Genomic DNA, 26,128 nt, shown 5'->3' with positions numbered 1-26,128 from the left:
ACTGCGAAAATCAGGCCATTCTGAGGAGTTAGCTCAGGGAATCAGGACAACACTTGAATAACACTGAAGTAGTTAAAAGATTAATAGAAATAGATCTACAGTCATCTTGAATTTAATGTTCAAATGTCCAACTACTGTAGAGAAAAAAATCTACACACTAAATAGTGTGTTGATAACATAGGCTAAAAGTGTACAAGTAAAACAGTACAGCACAAACTGGTAGAAGCCACACTCAAGCTACATAGTTCTCTGATCATGCCACATTTCAGGTACTGTGTCCAGTTCTAGTCACTGAGACATAGTGATGTCAACTCATTGGATGTAGTTCAAAAAGAGCCACAAGAATGAACTGTATCACCAGATTAGTGATACAAGGAAAGGCTCGAGAATCCTGGGCCTTTTGGCATTAAAAGGTGGCAGCCAAAAAGTAACTTTATAAAAACAGTATGGAAAAAGTAGCTCTGAAAAGCTGTGTCTTAAGAACAGAACAACTAGTTAACTGTAAATTTAGGACTGAGTTCAGGCGCTTTTTTGTTCCCCCACAAAAAGTGATCACTGAATGGGCACTCAGAGTAAACAAGGCAAAAATCACAGGAATTGTTTAAGAAATGCCTCCTCAGAACTTAAGCTGGGTGCTGTGGGGGCGGGAGGGGGGAGATGAGAAGAAACTTTGCGTGTGCAATGAATGAACCAGAATAAGATGTATGCCTTCCCCTCCCATATTTATCTTGCAATCTTCAGAATGTTTCATAAAATGACTATCATATCAGTATGAAAGATATTGTTTAATTGGATGATTTATTTAAGTAAAGTTTCATATATTGACCAAAGGGAAAGCTTGGAATTGATAGAATTATTACATAACTGCTTCATACACTAAAGAACTACATGCTGCTTTACAACTCTCAATGCAGAGCTAGTTCAAGATCCAAGTAATTATAAGGCAACAACAATGAGTTACCACAGTGAAGGTCACAGCATAAGTGCTAACAATATCTCTTCAGATCACTGGAAATCACCAGAGTAAAATGTGCTTTCAACCCACAAGTTAATCAAATTTTTATATGATTAAAATTTGGGAGAAAATACACAGTTGGAAATCCAATCAATTAAAAATCTGAAATAAAACCAGAAAAGGTTGCAAATACTCAGCAGGCCTGGCAGCATCCATGAAAAAGAAAGATAATTAACATTTTAAATCCGTGACCTTTCATCAGAACTCAATGCTGCTAGACCTGCTGTTTTCCAGCATTTTCTGTTTTCAGTTCAGATTTCCAGCACCCGCAGTAATTTGCTTTAGTACTAAAAATTTGCTAGAATCCAACTTTCTTTTTAGTAGACTAACTTGATTTTTAGGCCAGTATAATAGTCTTCACATATGGCCTAATCTCAGAACTTGACATTGCTATGTGGTCTATTCTGATCCGCATTCGGTTAGATTTTTTAAGAGCATGGTTTTTAAAGAAGTATCATTTATAGATGTAAAAACAAAAAAAAACAAAGATAAAAACAAAAAACTGCGGATGCTGGAAATCCAAAACAAAAACAGAATTACCTGGAAAAACTCAGCAGGTCTGGCAGCATCGGCGGAGAAGAAAAGAGTTGACGTTTCGAGTCCTCATGACCCTTCAACAGATCTGAGTTCTGTTGAAGGGTCATGAGGACTCGAAACGTCAACTCATTTATAGATGGCTTGTTATAAAATTCATTTTAAGGAGATACTTTCTTTAAATGTTTTAATTATTTATTTGCATATACTTCCACACACCTAGCACCTTGTTATGGCTGCCCTCATTATTTAAGTTAATTACATCTTTATGAATGTAGTTATGTTCATATTTTGACTGCTGCAGCTCACCTTTAGCATGTGTCCTGTGGGAACCAACAGAACATTGTTGACGCATGTTCCACTGGGAGGAATACTGAACAATTCTACTCTTCTGTGAAACAATTCTTCATATGCAACTGTTCCTTTATAAAGAATATATTATATATAAATTGTTCAGGTTATTAATATTAAACACAAGATCAAAAAGTAAAATATTTTTGTTTATGCATTAAAGTTAAAGCTACATTTGGGATTGGCCGTTTAATGTTTTTTTAAGATGTCTTGTTTAAGTATGTGCATTTAACTGATGCTATATTTTCTTTCACTTTTCATTGAACTCCTCACAATGTGATGACTGAATTAGTTCTGTCAGGTAAGGAACAGGGGACCTGTCAACCAACCTCCACATTAAATTCACCATAGGAAGTTGGAAACTGATTTATTTTTCATCTGGAAGCCTCTTCTTTCCCTGCAGGGAGAAATAACTTGCTTCTCACACATGAACAACTTCAATGATTGGAACATATTCCATTGAATATTTGCTACCTATTTTTAAATGAAGTTGGCCCATTTGCCACAAGCTACACTAATATTTAGTTTTGATTCCCAACTTTTCCCATGGAATGATATAAAGCCAAACATTGGTGCAGACTGGATGCCAAGTAAATAGGCTCCTGTAACAAAAACAAAAATTGCTAGGAAAACTCAGCAGGCCCGACAGCATCTGTGGAGAGAAAGATAGAGTTAACATTTCGAGTCAGTATGACTTCTTCAGAACTGAAGGGAAGGAAAAATGTGGTGAAATATATACTGTTTAAGGGGGGAAGGGGTGGGACAGGTGAAGCTGGATAGAAGGCCAGTGATTGGTGGAGGCAAAGGAGAGATTGCAAAAGATGTCATAAGCAAAAGGTCGAAGGGGTGTTGATGGTGGTGATACTGGCTAAAGGAGGTGCTAATGGTGACATTAAGAGTAGAAAGCAGATTGAGCATGTGACAGATGGCCCCAGTGGGAGTGGGGTGGGGAGAGGGGACTGTGGGGAAAAAAGATCGAAATGCGCTAAAAAGGTGGGGACAAAACAATGAATGGAAATGCATTTAAAAAGTAATAAGTTGGATATATATATATTAAAAAATTAGAAAATATTTGAAAAAAGGGGATCAAAAAGGGGTGAGGATGGAGGAGAAGGTTCATGATCTACAGTTGTTGAACTCGATGTTAAGTCCAGAAGGCTGTAAAGTGCCTAATCCGAAGATGAGGTGCTGAACACAACCTGGAGGAACAGCACCTCATCTTCTGATTAGGCACTTTACAGCCTTCTGGATTTAACATTGAGTTCAACAACTTCAGATCATGAACTCTCTCCTCCATCCTCACCCCTTTGATCCCCTTTTTTCAAATATTTATTTTTAAGTTTTTTATATTTTTTTCCCCACCTAATTTTATTATTTTAAAAAAATTCCATTTATTTTGTTTTATCCCCACCTTTTAGCCTATTTTGATCTTTTTTCCCACACCATCCCCTCTCCCCACCCAACCCCCACTAGGGCCATTTGTCACTTGCTTATTCTGCTTTCTACTCTTAATGCCACCATTAGCACCTCCTTTAGCCAGTATCATCACCACAACACCCCTTCAACCTATTGTTCAGAGCATCTTTTGCAATCTCTTCTTTGCCTTCACCAATCACTGGCCTTCTATCCAACTTCACCTATCCCACCCCACTTAAAAAGTATATATTTCACCATATTTTTCCTTCTCTTTAGCTCTGAGGAAGAGTCATACGGACTTGAAATGTTAACTCTGGCCTTCTCTCCACAGATGCTGTCAGACCTCCTGAGTTTTTCCAACAATTTTTGTTTTTGTTTCAGATTTCCAGCATCCGCCGTATTTTGCTTTTAAGTAGGTTCCTGTGTTTATTTCCTTAGTCTTCAGAGTGAACGAATACAGATCAAAGGAGAAGTAATTCAGCTATTTGAGTTTTAACTATTGTGGCCACAAAATTTGGTTCCACAGCACCCGTATTTTCAGCACCACAGTGCAATTTCTTGCCCCAAAATAGCAACCACTCCATGTGCACACGCTTCTATTGTAGGCCACATCAGATGCCATTTTGGGCAGGTCGGCAGTGTGGGCATCATGAGCAAGCACCAAAAGTATGCAGAGTAGGCAGTTCTTAACATCAATGTGTAAAACCGATTTGACTAATGGTGCCACTTTCTACTGTTGTAATGGTTGTTTGGCATTTCACAGAGAGGTCTTGTGCAATGGGTTCATTTGATGTCTCATTGATGAGATATTGAGACTTGTATGTTTAAATATGAACACTTTATTGGTAGTCTTTAAATACCCGTACAAACCTCAGTTACTGCCATGCATGGTGCTGCTCCCATGCAGGTTGGTTCCTTCTAGACTGTTCTCCAAGTCTATTACCATGTGACTATATACATCATACCATAACAGGTGCTATTCTCCAATCCCACATTGACCCTTGCTCTGCTGAGCACCTTTACAATGGCATGCAAACATCCACAACATGCCCCTTTCTTCTCAAAAGGAAGCTTTCCTCTTTTCCAACAGAGTGTAACTATTTGCAATACAATATTTACTTGCTATCCCTTCTCCCCATCTCAAGTCTCTGACTTCATAAATTCAGACAGGTCTTGAGGCTTGATAGTTCTTCCATATCTCAGTCTGTCACATTTGGAGTAATGATAGTAGTAACTCCATGTTTCTGGTACTTGGTTATCTCCATTTGATTTGCTTTTTGCGCTTTGAGTTGTGTTTCTCTTTATTAACAATCCGTCGGCTTCTTTTCAGACACTATATAGGCTTGTCCCATTCCTTCCAAAGGGAATGTGCACTCTGTTCATTCCTAGAGTGGACTTGACTTTTCTTTTTCTGTGGTGTCCACCATGTTCTTGCTGGACATTGACACTTCACAAATGAAACCTTCATTTCCACTTGTCTCACAATTTCAAACATTTGTTTGCTGTTTTATTTTCAAACCATTCTGCAGGCTTTTGAATCTTTTCGTTCAGCTCAATGGCTGTCAGTACGTCTGAGACATTCAGTGCCCTTTCTTCTAGTTTCTTGCACTTCAGTGTCGGATTCACATTTTCCGATCTTATTTCTGTCTTTTCTTTCTCTGTCTGCAACAGACCTTTGTCCTTGTCTTTCATGTTGGTTTCACTGTGGCCAGGTCTGTTTCTAGTGAAGTCTTAACTTGTTTCAGTTCTGTAATTGTGCTACTCATGGCTTCATTATCCGCTCACAGCTTGGAAAGTTCTACAGCTTTTCTTTTCAATGCCTCCTCTTGTCCATTCAACTACTTCTTCAGCCCTTAAGTCTGTTTCTTGTAGCTTTTGGCTTCCTCCTGGAAAATAGAACATTGTTGAGTCTTCTCTGCCAAATGGTTCTTCAGTTTATTCAGAGGGACGTTAAATTAATTTTGTTTCTCCTCAATTTTCCAGAGGAACAAATTTTATTCGAGGGGATTCTTGTAACATCTGAAGATTCTTCAACAGATTTTCCTTTTCTTTGCAAAGCTCATTTGCTTCATCTTGAGTTTTCTTGTAATTGAGTAGTCTCTCCTTGAGTTCCTTCTGCTGTTCTGCCATTCTGCTGTTTAAGGCAGCCTTTATTTCTTCATGTTGCTGAATGGTTATGCATTCCTTTTGAATTTGATCTTGAAGGACAATCAACTGTTCTTTCAACTGTTTATTTTCCTGTTGACCACTTGCCAATTTACTCTGGGCTTCAGGGCATAATTTCTTTGCTACTGGCAGTTCTAACACAGCTTTTTTTAAACTATTATTCAACGTCTTTTTTAGCTTACGTTTTTCCATGGCTACATATTGATTTTTCAAGGAATCTTCCAGGGTCACAACTTCTTTTCATGCCTTTTCTATCTGCTATTTTGCCTGGCAGCATATCTGCTTGGGTTTTCACAACTCCTGCTTTGATTTGCCAACTGTGGAACTGAGGGTCATTGCTTCTTCCTGGTACCTCTGTGTTGTCTCTGAAATGTGTTTGTTCAGGTCTCAAGCAGCATGATTCATTGAAGACTTCCATTTGTGTGTTTTCAAAGGTATATGCTCAGCTCAAATCTTGCACTTCAAATCTTCCAGTTCAGATCTGATGCGAACATTTTCCTGTCGAACAGCTTAATTTACTTCTTGTACATTTTGCTTCTTTTGAGTTACCTCAGATAGCTTTCCTTCATTCACAAGCATGTGCTCACACAGCACTGCCATCTGCTGCTGCAGTTTGAGTACCGTGTCATCATTTTCAAAAAACTCTACTTTTAAGCCTTTCGGCTGCTTCTCAGCTATTTCTTTCTTCTGCACTAAAGTCTTTGGCACGTGCCTTTCATTGCATTGACATGGTCTGCAGCCCTCTTGTGGTTTACTTGAATATAGTCTACCTTGCTCTGGGGTCTTCTATCGCTTCACTCTGGGGTCTCTTGTTGCCCACAGCGCTTTACTGTGGGTGTGCTAGACCTTCCAGAAGCTCACTCCCCACAACTTGGAGTTTAAAATATCTGTCAAAGCCAATTAATATCCCAACAAATGCTGCTGAATATTGATCTGTGTTGGCTGTGGAATACTTCACCCACAAATGAACCAAACCATGATCAAAGAAAAACTCATCAACTTGTACTTCTGCTGATTTCTTGTTTAATCCTGTAATTGTCCTGTAAACTAAAAATTCTCTTCTCCAAGACTTTCACTCTTGGGTCTGGTTTAGCCATTTCATTATCCAAAATGGCTCTTGCTCTTCTAATTTTCTGTCCATGGCTGTTTTTCTTTGTAGTAGCTGCAACTTTAAATGTTTTTGCCCCTTTAAGGCCATTTTTTTCACTTCACGCTACTTCTGAAGCCAGTCCGCGCTCTGTGATTTTCCCACACTTCTGGATTTGACAGGATCCCTGCAGAAACTTTTCTTTACTCTGCCATTTCTTTTCAAACCTTAGACTTTTTTTAAAAATTTCAGCCCAGCCACCCCAGTGTTATGGTACCACCTGAGACCCCTTCTGCATCTTTCTTTCAGCTTCTGCAATTTACTGAGCTCCTGGGACCGCCACCTATTCTATTATATAAGTACAGCTTTTTTTGTCTTGCAATGGACTTCCACTCACTCTGATGGATTCCTCAAATTCCAAGTCTGTTGTGAAACTTCGTCAACTATTTCTTCTTAGGCACACATCTCTCTGGTCAGGCTTCAGCTGCTTCTAGCTTTTCACATCTTAGGTATCAGTTCTGGGCTCATTGTTAGATGCAACCTTTTGTACCACCACTGATCACCATGTTGTGTTATGGGTATGTTTGGTGTCTCATTGATGAGATCTTGAGACTTGTACATTTAAACATGAAAACATTATTGGTAGTCTTTAGTTATGTATGGATCCCAATTGCTGTCATGCATGGTGCTGTTTCCATGCAGGCTGGTTCGTTCTAGTCTGCTCTCCAGGTCTATTACCATATAACTCTACACATGCCGTGGCTGGTGCTATTCTCTAGTCTCACATTAACCCTTGCTCTGCAGAGCAACTTTACATTACAATGGCACGCAGGCACACTCAACAGGTCTGGAAGCTTGTATGGTTAAACATAAACTGTTAACGCATAACTACGTACACATCCAAGGTATGGGTGCTGTCTCTTTCCAGTTTCTACTCCATACAGCCTAATATCATGTGATGCTCTACATCACTACGCGGGCAACACTGTTACCCAGTCCTACATTAACTCTTATTCTCTTGAAGCAGCATTTCACTTGTATTTTCCCCAACTTAGTCTACTGCATTCGTTGCTCCCAATGCAATCTCCTCTACATTGAAGAGACCAAACGTAAACTGGGCGACCGCTTTGCAGAACACCTGCGGTCTGTTTCAGCGAAGCCCAATGCAAACTGGAGGAACAGCACCTCATCTTCCGACTAGGCACTTTACAGCCTTCTGGACTGAATATTGAATTCAACAACTTTAGGTCTTGAACTCCCTCCTCCATCCCCACCCCTTTCTGTTTCTTCCCCCTTCCTTTTGTTTTTTCCAATAATTTATATAGATTTTTCTTTTCCCACCTATTTCCATTATTTTTAAATCTTTTATGCCCTGCTAGCCTTTCCACCCCACCCCACCCCCACTAGAGCTGTACCTTGAGTGCCCTACCATCCATTCTTAATTAGCACATTCGTTTAGATATCACCACCTTCAACGCCTGTGTTCTTTTGTTCTTTTGTCTATGACATCTTTTGATTATCTGCTCCTATCACTGCTTGCTTGTCCCTACAACCACACCACCCCTCCCCCACTTCTCTCCCACCACCCAACCACCACCCCCCCACCCCGAACCTTAAACCAGCTTATATTTCACCCCTCTCCTTAAATTCACTCAGTTCTGTTGAAGGATGAGGACTTGAAATGTCAACTCTTTTCTTCTATGCCGATGCTGCCAGACCTGCTGGGTTTTTCCAGGTAATTCTGTTTTTGTTTTGGATTTCCAGCATCCGCATTTTTTTGTTTTTAACTCTTATTCTGTTGAACTTGTACTACACCTCCCCCTAAATCCTAACCCAAATATATTTACAATACAATCTTTACTTCACCTGCTACCCCTTCTCTCCTCAATTCTCTGACTTTATAGATTCAGGCAGTCTGGAGGGGTGACAATTCTTCCATATCTCATTCTGCCACATTTGGAGGAATGGTAGTCTCAGTTGCTTTGGGTTGACTGTCAATTTGGCATCGAAATTATAGTGCTCTGTTTCCAGCACTTGATTATCTCAACTTGATTTGCTTTTGGCAGTCCTTCGAGTTGCATTTAACTTTATCGACAGCCCGTTTGCTTTGTTCGGACACTGAGTTTGTCAAGGGAATGCGCAATCCATTCATTACTCGGACTCGGATTTTCTTTTTCTGTGGGGTCCACCATGTTCTTGCTGGAAGGTGACATTTCAAAAATGGAACTTTCATTTCCACTTGTTTGACAATTTCAGTTATTTTTCAGCGATTCAAAAGATTTTCAGTAAATTTGAGACATGCCGTGCTTTTTCTTCCAGTTCCTTGAGCTTCTGTGTCAGATTTACATTTCCTGATCTTATATCTGTCTTTTCTTTCTCTGTCTGCAGCACAGCTTTGTCCTTGTCCTTCATTTTGGTTTCACTGTTAGCCAAGTCTGTCTCTGATGAAGTTTTAATTTGTTTCAGTTCTGTAATTGATTTCATTATTCACTTGCAGCGTGGAAAGTTTGGTGGCTTTTTCTTTCAATGCCTCTTTTCCATTTAGCTGGTTCTTCAGCTCTTCAGTGTCTTTCTAGTATCTTTTGGCTTCCTCCTGGAATATTGAATATTGCTGAGTCTTCTCTGCCAAATGGTTCATTAGTTCATTCAGTGCAGCGTTAAATGCATTTGTTTGTCTTCTTCATTTTCCACAGGAAAAAACTTTGACCCGAGGGATCCTTGTAGCATATGAAGGTCCTTCAACAGGTTTTCCTTTTCTTCGCGAAGCTCAATTGCTCTTTCTTGAATTTTCTTATAATTTAGAGTCTATTCAAGCCCCTTCCAATGTTCTTCCATTCTGCTGTTCAAGACCGTCTTCATTCCTTCATGCTGCTGAAGGGTTACACGTACTCCTTTTGTATTTGACCTAACGGACAACCAGCTGTTGTTTCAACTGTTTATTTTCTTGTTGACCTCTTGCCAACTCACTCTGCACTTCAGTTCATTGCTTTGTTGCTACTAATAACTCCAACACTGCTTTTGCTGTAGTGTTCAGCATTTTATTTTAAGCACCTCATGTTCTCCAATCCCATATTAACCCTTACTCTGCCTACTCCCCTTATACTATATCTACCTCAATGCTCACCCTCTTATCTTCACAGCGCCAATCATGGACAGTATTCAGCAGCTGGAAGGATCAAAGCTATTTAAAGGGCTCATCAATAACCTCCAGGTTAGTTGTTGATTGATTTTTATTAGTTGCTGCTGAGTTAAAAGAAATGTCTGGTTGCTTGTGCTGTTATTGAAAACTGAAGTCTACAGGGACTGGTGTGGCAATAAGGTCTCAGTTGTGAAGGCCTTGGTTTTCACTTCAAATGTTCTGCTCAGGACATTTCCTCCCAGTCATGGTTGCAATAGTTTGCATTTCCCTTAGTCTGCAGTAGGGCCATGAAAATAAGCACAGACAACATGGAACACAAGCTGCTCAAAGTGGAAGGAGGAGAGGGAGAAAGGCTCTCAGCAGGAGGCACGATCCACTCGGTGCTCAAAGAGCAATTCTGCTATCTCAACCTCAGGGAGGAACAGAGCGCTAGATGCTTCTATTTCACTACAGGGAGGTAAACAGAAATGGGGCAACAGTTACAAGCAAGCCAGTAGCTTCATAGCGTACAGTGCATTAGTCACCTTCCATATACCACAGTGGACAGCAAACAGCTTTGGAGCAGAGCAGGAATGGCAGTACCAGTCGCTGCAAAGGTGGCTTTTACCAAAAATTTCTTTGCGTCAGCTCCATCCAGAGTGGAGCAGGTGCTGTTTGCTGCCCATTGTTGTGGGAGGAAGGTGATTGATGCACTATATTTTTATTCATTCACAGAATGTGGGTATCATGGCTGGGCCAGCATTTCTTGCCCATCCCCAGTTGCCCTTGAGAAGGTGGTGGTGAGCTGCCTTCTTGAACTGCTGCAGTCCATGTGCTGTAGGTAAACCCACAGTGCTGCTAGGGAGGGAGTTCCAGGATTTTGACCCAGCGACAGTGAAGGAATGGTGATATATTTCCAAGTTGGGATAGTGACTGTCTTGGAGGGGAACTTCCAGGTGGTGGTGTCCCCATGTGTCTGCTGCCCTTGTCCTTCTAGGTGGTAGTGGGTCGTGGGTTTGGAAGGCGCTGTCTAAGCAGCCTTGGTAAGTTGCTGCAGTGCACCTTGTAGATGGTACACACTGCTGCCACTGTGCATTAGTGGTGGAGGGAGTGAATGTTTGTGGATGTGGTGCCAATCGAGCGGGCTGCTTTGTCCTGCATGGAGTTGAACTTCTCGAATGCTGTTGGAGCTGCCTGCAGTTCAGTTTCTGGTCAATGGTAACCCCCAGAATGTTGAGAGTGGGGGATTCAGCCATGGTAATGCCACTGAATGTCAAGAGGCAATGGTTAGATTCTCTGAAGTGATCATTGCCTGGCACGAATGTTACTTGCCATTTGTCAGCCCAAGCCTAGATATTGCCCAAGTCTTGCTGGATTTGGACATGGACTATTTCAGTATCTGAGGAGTCACAAATGGTGAACATTGTGCAATCATCAGTGAACATCCCCACTTCTGACCTTATGATGGAAGGAAGGTCATTGCTGAAGCAGTTAAAGGTGGTTGGGCCTAGGACAGTACCCTGAAGAACTCCTGCAGTGATGTCCTGGAGCTGAGATGACTGACGTCCAACAACCACAACCATCCTTTGTGCTAGATATGACTCCAACCAATGAAGAGTTTTCCTCCTGATTCCCATTGACTCCAGAGTTGCTAGGGGTCACTGATGCCACACTCAATGAAATGTTGCCTTGATGTCAAGGGCAGTCACGCTCATCTCACCTCTGGAGTTCAACACTTTTGTCCATGTTTGAACCAAGGCTGTAATGAGGTCAGGAGCTGAGTGACTCTGGTGGAACCCAAACTGAGCATCAATGAACAGGTTATTGCTAAGCAAATGCTGCTTGACAGTACTATTTATGACCCATTCCATTGCTTAACTGATGATGCTCTTTGACACTGTCTGGTCTGTCATTAGAGATTACCTTTCAATGCTGAAAACAGGTGAGTAGCCACATGAGGGGGAACCATTCAGTCTTCAGAGCTTTACAGAAATTCCATGTCATGCTGGTCAGCATAGGCTTAAAGCTCTCTGGCTTTATTCCAACATACACCTTGCATCCTCTGCAAATTCTGTTGAAGGTTTCTTATATTCTCCTGGAATGATTTCTTCACAGCAGATGCATCTTTGTTTCCCAGCCATGCTGCATATGTTACATTTTTCTCCTATAGCAGTTTCTTAACGTGATCAATGTTTTCATCAAACCAGTCTCGGTGTTTCTTTTCTGTGTTTCCACGGCATCATTGGCAGTTTCCAGAACAATTGATTTGAAGATTGACCGTGCCACTTCAATATCATTACTTGGGTTTTCTTTGGAAGACAGCTGTTACTCACATCTGAGCCTGAATTGTTTACATGGCTCAGAGGTGGCCACTTTCTGCACATCTATCTTTCTAGGGGGTCTAGTGCATGTTGGCTGTCTTTTTAGTGAGAACACCACCACCACCTGCAAGTTCCCCTTCAAGCCACACATCATCCTGACTTTAAAACAGATCACCACTCCTTTATTGTTAATGCATCAAAATGTTGTAACTCCCTTCCTAAAGTTATTGTGGGTGTATTTACATCACATGGGCTGCTGCACCATCTTCTCAAGAGCAACAAGGGATCGATAACAATGCTGGTCTAGCCAGCGACACCCATATCCTGTGAAAGAATATATACAAAAAAAAAGTAAGTTTCTTCTTGCAGTGGAGCATCCTGTGGTCTGTAGATCACTCTGCAATTCTCATAGACCTGGTGATCATAATATATTTTATGTTGCTCTGCCAGGTGATGATAAAGTCAATCTGATGCCAGTGTTCAGATTTTGAGTGCATGCAAGTGTTTCTGTACATTGCCTTCTGTCTAACAGAAGTGTTGGTGACTGACATATTCCAGTGTGTGTAAAGACTCAGGAGAAGCATGCCATTCCTGTTGCATTTCCCCAAATCTTAATTCTCCAGGACACCACCCCAAGGCTGTGAGTCAGCTCCTACACTTGCACTGAAGATCCCGTCACAATGAACTTGTCCTCCTGTGGAGTATTTGCAATAACTCTGCCCAGTTCCTTAGGGCCTCAGAATTTGTCCTTGATATCCTCAGGACTAGTCATTGATGGAGAGTATGCATTGATGATTGTCACATGCTCACTGTTCATGCAAGGTAGGCATAGAATCATGAGGCAAATTATGATGTCCCTAGGGAGAGTATGCAGACATTTTGCAATGTCAAACTTTGTAGCAAAGTTGAAACCTGCCACTCACCTCTCTAAATGTCTTGCCTACCCAGAAGAATGTGTAGCCTGCAGACAGATGTGTTAGCTGGCATTCCTCTGAGGTGGGCTTCACTTGAAGCAGTAATGTCAACATTGGTGCAGAAGTTCCATTCAGCAGCAATCTCTAACCATGATTTTCTGCGTCTTAACGCAGCTGTGCATCTCTTGCCAGGTCTTCCGAGTCAGGCTTCTACAGAATTGTGGAACGTATAGTCCATCAGAGAAATCCGTTATAGCAGAGTAACATAGGGGGGGAGGGGGGGTAGGAGATTCAACGCAGCCCTCTTTTTAATGCCACTAGGTGCCTTAAGGTTAGTTAAAATGCCTGTGAATGTTAGTATTGGGTGAATGGGTAAGTGGATGAATGAGTGAGTAGGCAGGGTGCTAGGGTGGGCAGGTGGATGAGGTTAGTGGGTAGGGTGGCAAGTGGGTAAATGGGTGAGGTGGGTGGTGTGGCAGGTGGGTAAGCACATGGGGTGAGTGAGTGAGGAGGTGGGTCAGGGGTTGGGTGGTGGGCGGTAGTCAAGTCTGGTTGGGTGGGGCAGTCAGGTGGTTGGGGTTAGCATGGCCAGGAGTAGTCGTCAGGTGGGGGCGGTTGTGGGGGGGGGGGTGTGTGTGTGTGTGTGTGTGTGTGTGTGTTGGTCAGGGGAGTCAGTCAGGTCAACTTGGGATGGGTAGGTGGGTCAGGGGGGAATTGTGGGGTGGGGGGGGTTTCAGTGCAAGTGATTGGGGATTAGTTCTGTAGTTACCCAGAAGTTAGGATAAAATTGTGATGTCTAATATTTCCCAAGTAACTATTTGAGGTAAGCACCCGCAAAATGTACAAAGCCTCCGACTCTAACTCAGAGTTGGAGACTTTCGTGAAGAGTCTCAGAGAGCAGGGGAAGTGATGGAAGCATCTCAGGCAGTTTCCACAGAGGTCAGCTCATCGAGACTTCTGCAGGGTCCTGACATGCATCTTAGGTCATTTGTCCATCTCCAACGATCCAATGACCACAAGAACTGGGCCAGTATATCAATATAGCTCCCTACCAACCAGAGTCAGGAGGCTTTATCATGTAAAATTCCTCCACTACAAGAAGCTAAAGTTCCCATTTCTTCTTGTCTCGCCCGCAATATGCTGTGGTGTGCAGGTAAACGAGCACCTTTCAGGATATAACAAGATGTGTGTGAAGGAGTCGATAAAGCCTCATTCAACAGGTCATCGCTGAGTAACTGCTGTTTGATTGCACTGTCAATAATATCTTCCAGTGCTGCTTACATTGTGAGTAGACTGATGAGGAGGTAAGTGACCAGATTGGATTTGTCCTGCTTTTTATGGAGATGAATATCTGGGCATTGTTCCACATTGTGAGGTGGATGCCATTGTTGTAGCTGTCCTGGAACAATTTGTCTAGGGGAATGGCTAGTTCTGGAGCACAACTCTTCCGGATAGTATTACAGCTAGGATGCGGCCCTCAACCTTTGCCATATCCAGTATCTTCAGCCATTTTGTGAGATTTGAAAGGAGAAAGATGCATGGGTAGGGATGTGGTGAAGTGGGGGTGTGGGTTGGTGAGGGCATGGGGAAGCAAGGAAGTGCATCGGTAATCATCCACAGGATATGTAATTTTGAAGAGCTTGTGGGATGAGGAAAAATGTAATGTGAAATGGAAGATTAGGTATTAGCGTATCATCCTCAATTTTTATCAACCCTGTCGCTGGCCAAGGCCTCAGTCTTGGTCACTCCAATGATGGCGAGCACTGGGGTGAGGACACATATCAACTGCTGCCTGCTGTTATGAGAGGGGAAAATGTGTCAGTGAATGGTTTGCAATGCTGATGTACCTGTCATGAATAGCTAACAATGTTTGCAAACTGTAAAATGTGGGTGAGAACCTTACAGCTATGCTAAGAGCGCGAGGGTGAGATGGCTCTATGAATGTGAGGTCAGAGTAGTATTTAATATATATCATTGATAAGTGAGTGAAGGGGGTTTGGTGTTACGAAGTTAGTTTTCAGCTGTAAGGGTACAGCATTTGGGGATGAACTGACTGGCTTTGATCACTCTTCGGAAGTAATTCAATTTTTTCTTGCATGTTCTCAAGGCTGGACCACCTGCAATGACAGCAATGGCTATCTAAATTCACTGCCTTTCCGAAGTTTGTCTGGAGGGCCTCCTGGCCCCCTATGGTTTAGGGAACTCTCTCCTGCTGTCCACCTCAAGTACCTAGGCCTCCAATTTTGTAGCAGAGAACCTTGGAGAATGCTCGCTGCCATATTCACTCTTTTTACAGGTCAGTCTACCACAGCCACTTTCAGCAGCTGCTACAGCCAGAATGCAACTCCCACCCCTTTTTAAGAGGTGCAGACTGACTAAGTAGTGCTAACCTTGCATAAACCTGTGCCCCTCCCCCCAACCTGCTGGATCGCTATCATTTAAATTAACAAGAAGTTTGCATGCTGCTTCCATTTGAAGGAATGTTCATATGCTAACCCTGCATTGCAATCTCCATGCCTGTTTTTAGTGGCCATCAAACTTTGCCTCCTATATGTAGACAATATTGGGAAAAAGTTCAAGGAATTTTATCAAATTGTGTAACTCCAAGATTATCTTTGAAGAATATGCTAACAGGTTACAGATACAGGAGAAATGAAACTCATGTTGCAATTATGAAATATGTGAGACCTGAAAGTCTGCTCTTTTGCAGTTGAAAAGGTCAGGAAATTGAATATTCCAACTAGCATTACTAAGTGATGAATGCATAGTAACTATGAAGAGCATTTCGCAGACTATAAGATCACAGGCACCAGTTTACAAGGACATGGTTAGTTTCTGCAACAGGAAAGACAGTGGTTGCAGAAATACAGAAGAATCTCCTACCCTACTTATTGTTTGGAGAGACCACTCACGCATGGGCAGAGATATATCATAAGAATTATGTTAGGTATATAGGTCTATAAATATTCAGGATAGCCAAAAGATGACTTGGAATTTTTGAATTACCAAGGGTTTATTTGCATACATTAATCTTTATTGCAATATTTTACATTTTTCCTTATTATAAAATTCTATTACTCTATATACATCATGTGTTGTGTTTTTTTCACTTTTATCTGAATTTCAATGCAATATTTTGTGAAATTATAAAATATATTAGATTCCCCATTAAATTAAAAACTTAAGCTGTTTTCATATATTTTTTAAAAATACAATTTAAAATTCAGTGCCCCATTTGGCAACCTATATCAGTGAAAACAATTTAACTATGCATTTTGTACATTTTATACAAATATCCAAAGCTACAAACTTTATTCTAGAAAATGTGCAGTGCATTGTCAATTCAAAAAGTATTAATTATGATTGTGGTCTCAGAATATATTGATATGGTATTGGAAAATGAATATACGTGCGGGAAAAAGAGAAAGGAGGAGGGGTAAGAGGAAGGAAGGGGTCAGGAGGGGATAAGGACTAAGTTTTTAGCTTTCTTATACTTTATGGGCCCTATAAAATTTCTGCTCCAAGCAAGACCTTTGGAGTAAAATATTAACTCCAAATGAGAATGTAAAATACATTAATCATTACATGAAACAAAAACAGTAATTACATTGTGCACCTTAAATCAATGTTCCTAACTGACACCATTCATTGGATTATGCAACATTAAAATCGGTAAAAATCCAATACAGAGCTCAAAAAGTTAATAAGTATCGCCTGCTACAAACTCTGTTTCAAACACTAGATAATAGGCGAGTTCCTTAATCAACTAAATAAGATTTGGATTCTTGTGAAATAACCAACTGTGGTATAAATACATCAAGAGATTCAAAACTGGTATTTTCTTTTAAAAAATGTTCCTTTGGATTTTGGCCAGAAAACAGAAACTGAGCAATGTCGCTTTCCTGGGGCATTTATTTCTTGCTTTGAAAATAAGCCGGTTCATCATGCGCAAGTATATGAAGCTCTTCTGTGGCACAATGAGTTGGGGGATACTTATTGGCTTAGCTGTCATCATTGAGTTGCTGCTTGTTTCTCATTATCTTCACCCTTTCAAGTGGGCCATGATCAGTCGTGTAGCCTGTTGGCAACGAGGGCTGATGCTTGATGTGGGGCACCAGTTGGGTCAGGAATCCAGCGGGCCAGAAGATTGTGGGTCAGACTTGGTGACTTGCTAACGTGTGTGGCATGGAAGCCCTGTTTTAGTTAAAAGATTCACAGAAGCCCCATAAGAATCCAGTAGCTTATGTAACAAGCTGCCTGGCCAAGGCATCATTATTCACTGGAATCCCCACTAGAATTTCATTCCCTTAACAATTCCTCCATGGATCACTGAGGACCCTACCCCAGAACCCCATACTTAATTGGGTCCTTAAGTGCCAAGGCTTGAACAATCACCAAAAGTTAATCCCTAAAAACATGACATCATGTTTGGCCCAAGACCTCTATTGCTACCTGCACACACTGGTCCAATTAGCCCTGCAATTTTCTCCACTTTACCTAGCCTTGAATACAATGCCAAAAGCAATCAGGACATATATATCTGATGTAAATTCAGACCTAAAGTGCAGTTGCTATGTCATACTGCAGTAGCCTTCCACACTCAAGTTAAAATTGTCTACTATAAATTATTTGAATGAACCTGCATATCCTTGGTTTTTCCAGTTCTGCTGCTCAGTTTGGATGTTAGTACAAGAGTGAATCAGGTATTGTGACATAGCATCTCTGCTTATGAGTCAGCAGTTCCGGTTTCAAGTCCCACCCCAAGACTTGATGGCCAAGGAAGATGCACTCATAATGCGGCCACACAGGCTGAGTATCAGCCTACAAATGCTTCTAACACATGCCACAGGTGGTAAGAGTGGGAGAGATTCCTGGTCAGCCATGTGATGGAAAGAACATTGGAGCCTTAGGCCCAGACTACAACATATATATGTAAAAGTGCATGTTGCCTCAGCAGCTCAGACTCCAAGTGAACTAACACACCACCACAAGAGTGAATCAGATATGTGTGTCTTGATCACTTTTGGCATTGTATTCAAGGCTAGGTAAAGTGGAGAAAAGAGCATGTTTTGCCCTATCCTATCCTAACAACTGACTCGAGGAATAACTCATACAGCTTAATGGTTATTCATTATATGACAAAACAGCAAAGATGCTGCATTATGAGCGCACCTTCCTTGACCAAAAACGTGTAGTTTTATAATTTTGCTCTCCCAAGCCTGATTTTGAAGATACTTTTTGTTGACTGGATATGAATGGAAGAAAATGTGAGGTGTGCTTACTAGTTATAACATTAACCAATTGGAGAGCCTATTAGCCTCAATACAAACTTTAACAGCCAACTGACATCTGGTCAACTAAAGAAAAATTTCACCATATATTTCTTTGCTTAGCAACTGCCAAATGACAAGTGGCCAAAATTGTCTTAGTTTAACTTGCTTTTCAATAACAGCTGAAAGTTAGCTTTTCTAAATATACACTTGGCAACTAAAATGCTCCCGGGCAAAATCTGTGACTTGGGAGGAGGTTTGGCCACCTTAACCTAACTAAAAATGCTACCTTTCCTTCAATACAATGTGTGATTCTGAAACTTACCAAATGCACTAGTGTCACTGATTAATAGGTTCCCAGAATCCCTAATAGCCAAAATATATTGCCACAATAGATAAAACCTAGATGGCAAAGTTACCACAGCTGCCTGGAAATGCTAAGAAGTGCTGAATATAATATCACAGGCATCCATCCATGTGCGAACAGTAAAAGTGAAATTTTACATTTTGACATTCAAATAATTCAGCTTTATTTCCACAAAAACTCAAGAGTTTTCAGAACAATGTAAAGTGCAATGACGTTTGCTGCATGTATTCCCAACTCAACTATTAGTAGCAGTAATTTGTCATTCCAAATCATGTAACTAAAACTACGTTATGCATAATCTTGTGTTTCCAGTAAAGAACAACTCCATTTAGAGAGTAAGGATGCATGAGTGACATCACATGTTGGTGCTTTCACTGAGTTCTAAATGATACACGCCAGGAGGAGAATTCACACTTTTCCTTAAGGGTGAACAAAATTAATTCTATGCTTTTCTCACCATGGGTTGCTCCAATGCACCACCAAGTGGCCAAAGAGCAACACTGGAAGTTGTTAACCTGCCTGTTTTATTTTGTGTAGTATCCATCATTGATCATCATCTTTTTCTTTATATATGTATGCAAGATAAAATCTTTGAGTACATGAACTCAACTGTTAATGTCCATAAACTGTGCCAGTGCTATGTCTATTTAACAGCATTAGAATATAAACAGAAAAATAAAATGTTTTTCCTTAATATTTGCATAGCCAAGTCATTAAGTATCAAGAACCTCTACCATGTAAAACACAACAAACGTACATCCATCTGAACACTGCAATTCAAAAGCTGCTCAATTGTGAAAGCAAATAATATATTATTCTATGTTGTTCTGTATACAATTACTAAATCACTCATTGAATGCAACTCTCAAGTTCATCCACAGTTACAATAAATTCTTCTGGTAGAAAATTGGTTGGTACAAAATATAACTACTTATTTTCATAAAATTACAAAATGCAGAAATGATTTATCCCATATTTTAAAAATTCAGGTCCCAATTTCATTATCAATATGCCTTTTTGAAACTAGGCAACATTTTGTTTATTTTTCTCATTAGTATTCACTACTTAAACAGTCAAGAGTCATAGCTCAGTATTAATATTCAGCATCACACTGATTTCCAATCATTAACCTGTACGGCTTCAGAAATTCTATCAATTAACTTTGATCATTTCATTGCCCTCGCACTGAGTTTCACAACCCCTCCAGTCTACTTGTCTGGCAATGTCATCAGTAACTCACTAGTTTTTAAAAATAAATTAACAGAACTGGCAGAAAATAAAAGCAAACAAAAGGGTGTGCACCAAAATTAATCATAATTCTGGCAGCTCCTCTGCATGTACAGTACCACAAATACCAGAAAAACCCTAAGTTGCTCCCAGTTAGATGGTCTCAGCCAGAACAGCAAGTAAGGTCATTACAACTGGCCTCAGAGTAACTAGACTAAAGAGAAAAGCTTCATACTCATGGTTGCCATCCACTGACCTCTAGAAGTGAATCCACATGGGTGACAGATGACAACATATCAGGCAATGTCCAATCCCCCAGTCAGAAAGCATAGTGCTGATTATCATCTAGACAAATCAAAATACTTAAGAGAGATATCAGAGAAATGCCGATGGAGGAGAAGAGTTAAGTTGTTTGTAAAATAGGTGTGATGATGAAATTCACTTTACGATGTATGCCCAACAGATGCAAAAAGAACAGGATAAAAATCAACAAAAAAGGTCACCTGAAATACAGAACTAACTTTCAGATTTTTTTTGCTACTCTCATGCATCAATCTGCAAACATCAGAAATGCCCAAAAATGGTTGGTAAAAAATAAAACAAAAAGGCCACTATTATATTAACTCCAAAGACCGGAAATTGTGCTAAAGGCTGTAACCCAAGATGGCATTCACAAACCATTCAGCTGTACCCCAGTGATTTATGGCATAACTAGAACCCTTACAGTCAATCACTCCCAAGTGTCTTATTCTATGTAACACATAGCAATGGTCTCTTACACATTGACCTTTTAAATAGATATGAAGAACAATTGGGCCAAGTTTCCCTTTATATCTTTAATAGTTGGACTGCCACCAATAACCCAGTGCTAAAGGTTTGGCATACCAAGCCAAATCATTCATAAACTCAGAACAAAAGCCCTTTTTCTCTCCAATCATCATTCCCCCATGTTTCAAACCTTAATCATTTTACAAGTTATATCCAAGTTTCCTACAATCTGGCTGTCATGCTTCCAAACCTACACAAAAGGGTTAATTAATGATCAAATCCTGGGGCAATTTTTCAAAACGTTCCAAATTACCATCTTTAAAAAAACTGAAATTGGTTCAGATACAAGTATTAAAGCATTGGCACTCAAAAGGCCAGTGTCATTAAAAATACAATGTAGGACAAATGTTAGGCCTTGTACAGCTAAACAAAGGAATCGGATCAGCCATTAAAGCAACTAGCCTTTTTTTTAAATTGATTACTATGTAAAGTAAATGCCACTTGAACTGTTAACCGCAGAGCTGGGCGACTTGGCTCCCAGCACCATCTGGCAGGCAGGTGGGTCTTGCTGCAACCCTTCCCTTTGTGACTATTAGCATTTTGTCAGGGAACTGAACTGAGGCGCAAGCGCACTCTTGCCGCCGGAACATCCCCCTCCTAATCCTCCTTAATACAGCGAGCTGAAAGCCACTGCAGCACACACACCAATCCCTTTCTCTATGCCATAACAGCTACACCGCTGGCTGAGGGTGGAGGCGGCTCACACTGCAACGCATTTGCGCTGGAATATTCAGTCAATAGGTAATCTTCAGAAATGTATCACCGATTCACCACAAGACCTGACATTATCAGCACTATAGAGAAAGCAAATGTTATAAATGCACTTCAACCAGCGCAGAAAATGAACACGGCTCCCCCTTCCCCAAAGAGGGGAACAATATTTTTCTTCTTCGCAGTCTTATATTTCACTGCACTTGTAAAACTGTTGTGTTTCAATCAATTCTTAGATTACGAGGGCAATTTAAATGTCCCTTGCACCTATTCTGATTTATAAGCGTGAACCGAATGGGAGCTTAATTCACAAATCAATGACAAAATGCTGGAAACAGAACAAAAGAGTCCGTTCAATCAGACTTCACCCCCTCCCTTCTTTCTATAATCAGCTGCAGACAACCGGCAGCTCAAAATAAGGGACGCACAATTTTCCTGAAATTTCCACGCAGACAAAGACATGCCAGATCCTGCACAATTATTTAACCGAAACATTTTCTAACTGAAATGCTCCATGAAACCGACCCCAGCTCCGCACAGACCATCAATAACATATATATCTATAGTGTGCCTGTGTGTGTGGCAGATTATTTTCTTACCCCGTTGTTTGCAGACAGCCTATTGCCAAGAATGGATGACAGTGCTGAAAAGGACAGAATAGATCACGGACTCCAGCCGCACCAATATAACGTTCGTGGGGATTTTAAGCAAAACAAGATACATCAAGTTGTATGGAGAAACAAAACGATCACAGAAGAAGGAACAAGAAAAATAAGGACAGTCGAACTGCAGCAATTCTGTAGCAACAGCCGCTATCAATGCTACCTACCCATCCACCGTGGACCACAGAGCCTTAAACAGGTCGCTTTCCGCTCGGTCACAGCGGCACAGTAATGTCTGCTATTGTTCATGTGTGGAGCCGGCCTGACCCTCGCCACTGAAAGGCTTTGCCCTGTTATTCTTTGTGTCTGTTTTAGGTTGCACCTACCTGAGCTGCTGGAGGTTCCTCTCGCCGCCTCAGCGCTTTCGGACTGAGTCAGACAGAGGGAGAGGGAGGGGCAGCGCTCGGGGCCGCGGAGGGAGGGGGCACGCGCAGGCGCGTTCTCGCCCGCCCACCAGAGCGCGAGCGTGCAGGGGACACGCGCCTAAGGGGACGCGCGAGACGTCCCACCGCAGCTGAGAGCTCCACTGGCGCGTGCCTGGGACGATGACAACAGAGTTGGTAAAAGCATCTTCAATGCAACTTTCCAGAAGTGAACAATGGAGCACGATTTCTTTCCAGAAATGCAAAGCAAGGAAAAGATAACCCATTCACGCACCATAAACAAAATGTAACCAAAAAAGGGCACTTGAAACACTCGTAATTTAAAACCACCTTATTTTTTAGCTTGACATTTTCGAGTGGGAAACGATTCTGTTAAATAAAAACAAGAATTAATCAAGCAACAGTGCTGCCAGCATTGAGAATTGTCATGGAAGCACCCATTAAGCGTGAAATGTTCACCTTGCCCACTAGAACGGGATGTAATGTTGCAAAGGAAGCTTCAGCCAGAAAGTATCTTGTAAGTTAAATAATGCTAAAGTAAATTATTTTATGTGATTCTTAAATAGAGATAGAAGGGTACAATCGCATGAGGCAGATATGGGGGATCATGAGCAGTTCAAGAAGGCTGCTCACAACCATCTCCTCAAGGGCAACTAGAGATGGGCAATAAATGCTGGCCTAGCCAGCAATGCCCACCTCCCATGAATGAATAAATTTGAGGAGCCTCCTCATTGCAATTGTCCATCAGATTCTTGAAGGCATTGTGAGCTAGAGCAGGCATTGCAGGAAGGATAAGCAAACTGACCACAGCACTGTGGGGGCATTTAAGTTGGAGGAGGAAAAGGAATGTAGTAGTGCTAGGGAACATTCATCGTGCAGTCAGAAACGGGTATGTTTGTTGATGATTACACAGTATTCAGTTTCATTTGCAACTCCTCAGATAATGAAGCAGTCCATGTCCACATGTAGCAAGACCTGAACAACATGCAGGCTTAGGCTGACAAGTGGCAAGTAGCATGCATGCCACCCAAGTGCCAGGCAATGACCCTCTCCAACAAGAGAGAAACTAACCATCTTCCATTGACATTCAACAGCATTTCTGAATCCCCCATCATCAATATCCTGGGAGTTGCCACTGACCAGAAGCTGAACTGGACCAGACATATAAATACAATGGCTACTAGAGTAGGTCAGAAGCTGGGAATTCTGTGTTGAATAACTCATTTCCTGACTGCCAAAGCCTAGCCACGATCTACAAGACACAGTCAGGAGTGTAATGGGATACTCTTCACTTCCTTGGATGAGTGCAGTTCCAATAACAGTCAAAGACCTCAACACCAACCAGGACAAGACAGCCCACTTGATCAACGCCCCATCCACCATCTTAAGCTTTCAGACCCTCCAGCTAAGGCACACAGTGGCAGCATTGAATACCATCTAGAAGGTGCACTAAAGCAACTCACCAAGCCTCCTTCAACAGCACCTTCCAAACCCCTGACCTCTTCCACTTAGAAGGACAAGGGCAGCAGGTGCATGGGAAGATTCCACCTGCAGATTCCACTCCAAGCCACACACCACCCTGACTTGGAACTATATCACTATTGCTTCATTGTCACTGAGTCAAAAATCTGGAATTCCCTTTCTAACAGCACTGTGGGTGTACCTACACCAAGTGGACTGCAACAATTAAAAAAGACAGCTCACCAGTACCTTCTATGGAGCAATCGGGGATGGGTAACCAATATTGGCCTTATTAATGATGCTCATATCCTATGAAAGTGTTGTTTCAAGGTATAGGAATGTATAGTTGATGGGATAGATACTGATCTCTGCAGCCAAGATCCAGTTGTTGTGATCCAAATGCCAATGACATAGGTAGGACTAAGTATGAAGTTACTAATTTTGGTAGGAAGAATGAGGAGAGGCAATATAAAATACAGGACTTAATTCTAAAGGGCATGCAGGAGCAGAGGGGCCTAGGGGTATATATATATAAATCATTAAAGGTTGGAGAGCAGGTTGAGAAAGTGCTTAATAAACACACAGGATCCTGAGCTTTATAAATAGCAGCATAAAGTACAAAAGCAAGGAAGTTATGATGAACCTTTATAAAACACTGTTTCAGCCTCAATTGAGTATTGTGTCTAAATCTTGTCACCACACTTTAGGAAGGATTTGAAGGCATTAGAGAGGGTGCAGAAAAGATTCATGAGAATGGTTCCAGGGATGAGGAACTTCAGCCATGTGCATAGCTTGGAGAAGCTGAAGCTGTTCCCCTTGGTGAGAAGAAGATTAAGAGATTTGATGTAAATTTTAAAAATCATGAGTTATCTAGACAGATTAGGTAGGGGAAGCTATTCCTGTTGATGGAAGGCTTGGGAACCAGAGGACATTAATTTAAAGTAACTGACAATAGAAGCAACTGTGATGTGAGGAAAAACTTTCACACAGAACATGATTAAGACCTGGAATGCTTGTCTTGAGAGTATGGAGGAGGGCAGATTCAATCAAGGACTTCAAAAGAAAATTGGATAATTATCTGAAACAAAAAAAAAATTGCAGGGCTATGTGGGAAAGGCAGGGGCATGGAACTAGGTGAGCTGCTCTTCCGGAGAGCCAGCACAGACATGATGAGCATGAATAATGTCTATCTGTGCTGCAACCATTCTATAATTCTATGATTAGAAAGAGGTTCTTCTGAGGGTGTATGAGCAGCCAGGGGCTAAATTATAAAGCAGAACCACAGAAGGAATAATCCCTGGATTACAGCCTGAGCCATTAGGTAATTGCCATAGGATCAAAAAGATCAGAGAGTCGAACCAGTGGCTCAAAGATTGCTGTGGGAGGAATGGGTTTCAATTTATGTGGCACTGGCACCAGTATGGTAGAAAGGGTGATTAGGATGAGCTTCTCTTGAGCCAATGTCCTTGTGAATCACATAATTATAGACAGGACATTAAACTAAATAATGGAGGTAAGGGAAAACTTAGAAAGTTGAAGAGAAAGGACAAGGCAATATCGCAGGATAGCGTTATAGACAGTGATAGCCAGGGTGTTGGAGGAAGGGATAGCGTGTATAAAGACTGCAGCAACAAATAGAATCAGAGTAGGGAAAGAAAGGGAAAAAAGTCTCTATGCATGCAGCATTCATAACAAGATAGATGTATTGATAGTACAAATAGAAATAAATGGGTATGATTTGATAGCTTTTACATAGATGTGGTTGCAAGGGAGGAATGAACTTAAAACAATCACTATAACTTGAGAAAAAGTAATGGGCCATCTAATGGAACTAAAAAGTGACACATCCCTTGGACCGGATGGCCTGTAGAGGTAGAGGATTTATTTTTTGTAAATTTCTAATATTCCCAAGGTTCTGGGAAGATGTCAGCAGATTGGAAAAGCTCAAATGTAATGCCTCTATTCAAGAAAGGAGGAAAACAGAGAGTAGGAAACTATAGGTGAGTTAGCCTCACATCTGTCATTGGTAAATTGCTGGAATCCATTATTATGGAAGTAGGAGCAGGACATTTAGAAAATCATAATAAAACCATGTTGAGTCTGCTTGATTGTATGAAAAGGAAATCATGCTTGACAAATTTATTAGAGCTCTTTGAGGATGTAACAAGCAGGCTGGATAAAGGGGAACCAGTAGATGTAGTGTATTTGGATTTTCAAATGGCATTAAAGAAGCATTCACAGAAAAGGGTACTACACAAAATATGAGCTCATGGAATTGAGGGTGATAGCTTATTATG

At 41.2% G+C, this 26,128-nt stretch overlaps 1 protein-coding gene across 1 annotated transcript in view; it reads right to left on the bottom strand.

The window, feature by feature from the left end:
* map2 (microtubule-associated protein 2) overlaps window positions 1-22,358 on the bottom strand; it is a 362,870-nt gene extending 340,512 nt beyond the window's left edge. The window contains exon 1 of the mRNA XM_041201434.1: window positions 22,314-22,358. The gene's annotated coding sequence lies outside the window, so the exon portion shown is untranslated. The remainder of the gene's footprint in view (window positions 1-22,313) is intronic.
* Between the last annotated feature and the right edge of the window lie 3,770 nt (window positions 22,359-26,128).

Source organism: Carcharodon carcharias, chromosome 12 (assembly GCF_017639515.1).
Source record: "Carcharodon carcharias isolate sCarCar2 chromosome 12, sCarCar2.pri, whole genome shotgun sequence".
Taxonomy (NCBI): domain Eukaryota; kingdom Metazoa; phylum Chordata; class Chondrichthyes; order Lamniformes; family Lamnidae; genus Carcharodon; species Carcharodon carcharias.
This window is presented reverse-complemented; position numbering and strand designations above follow the sequence as displayed.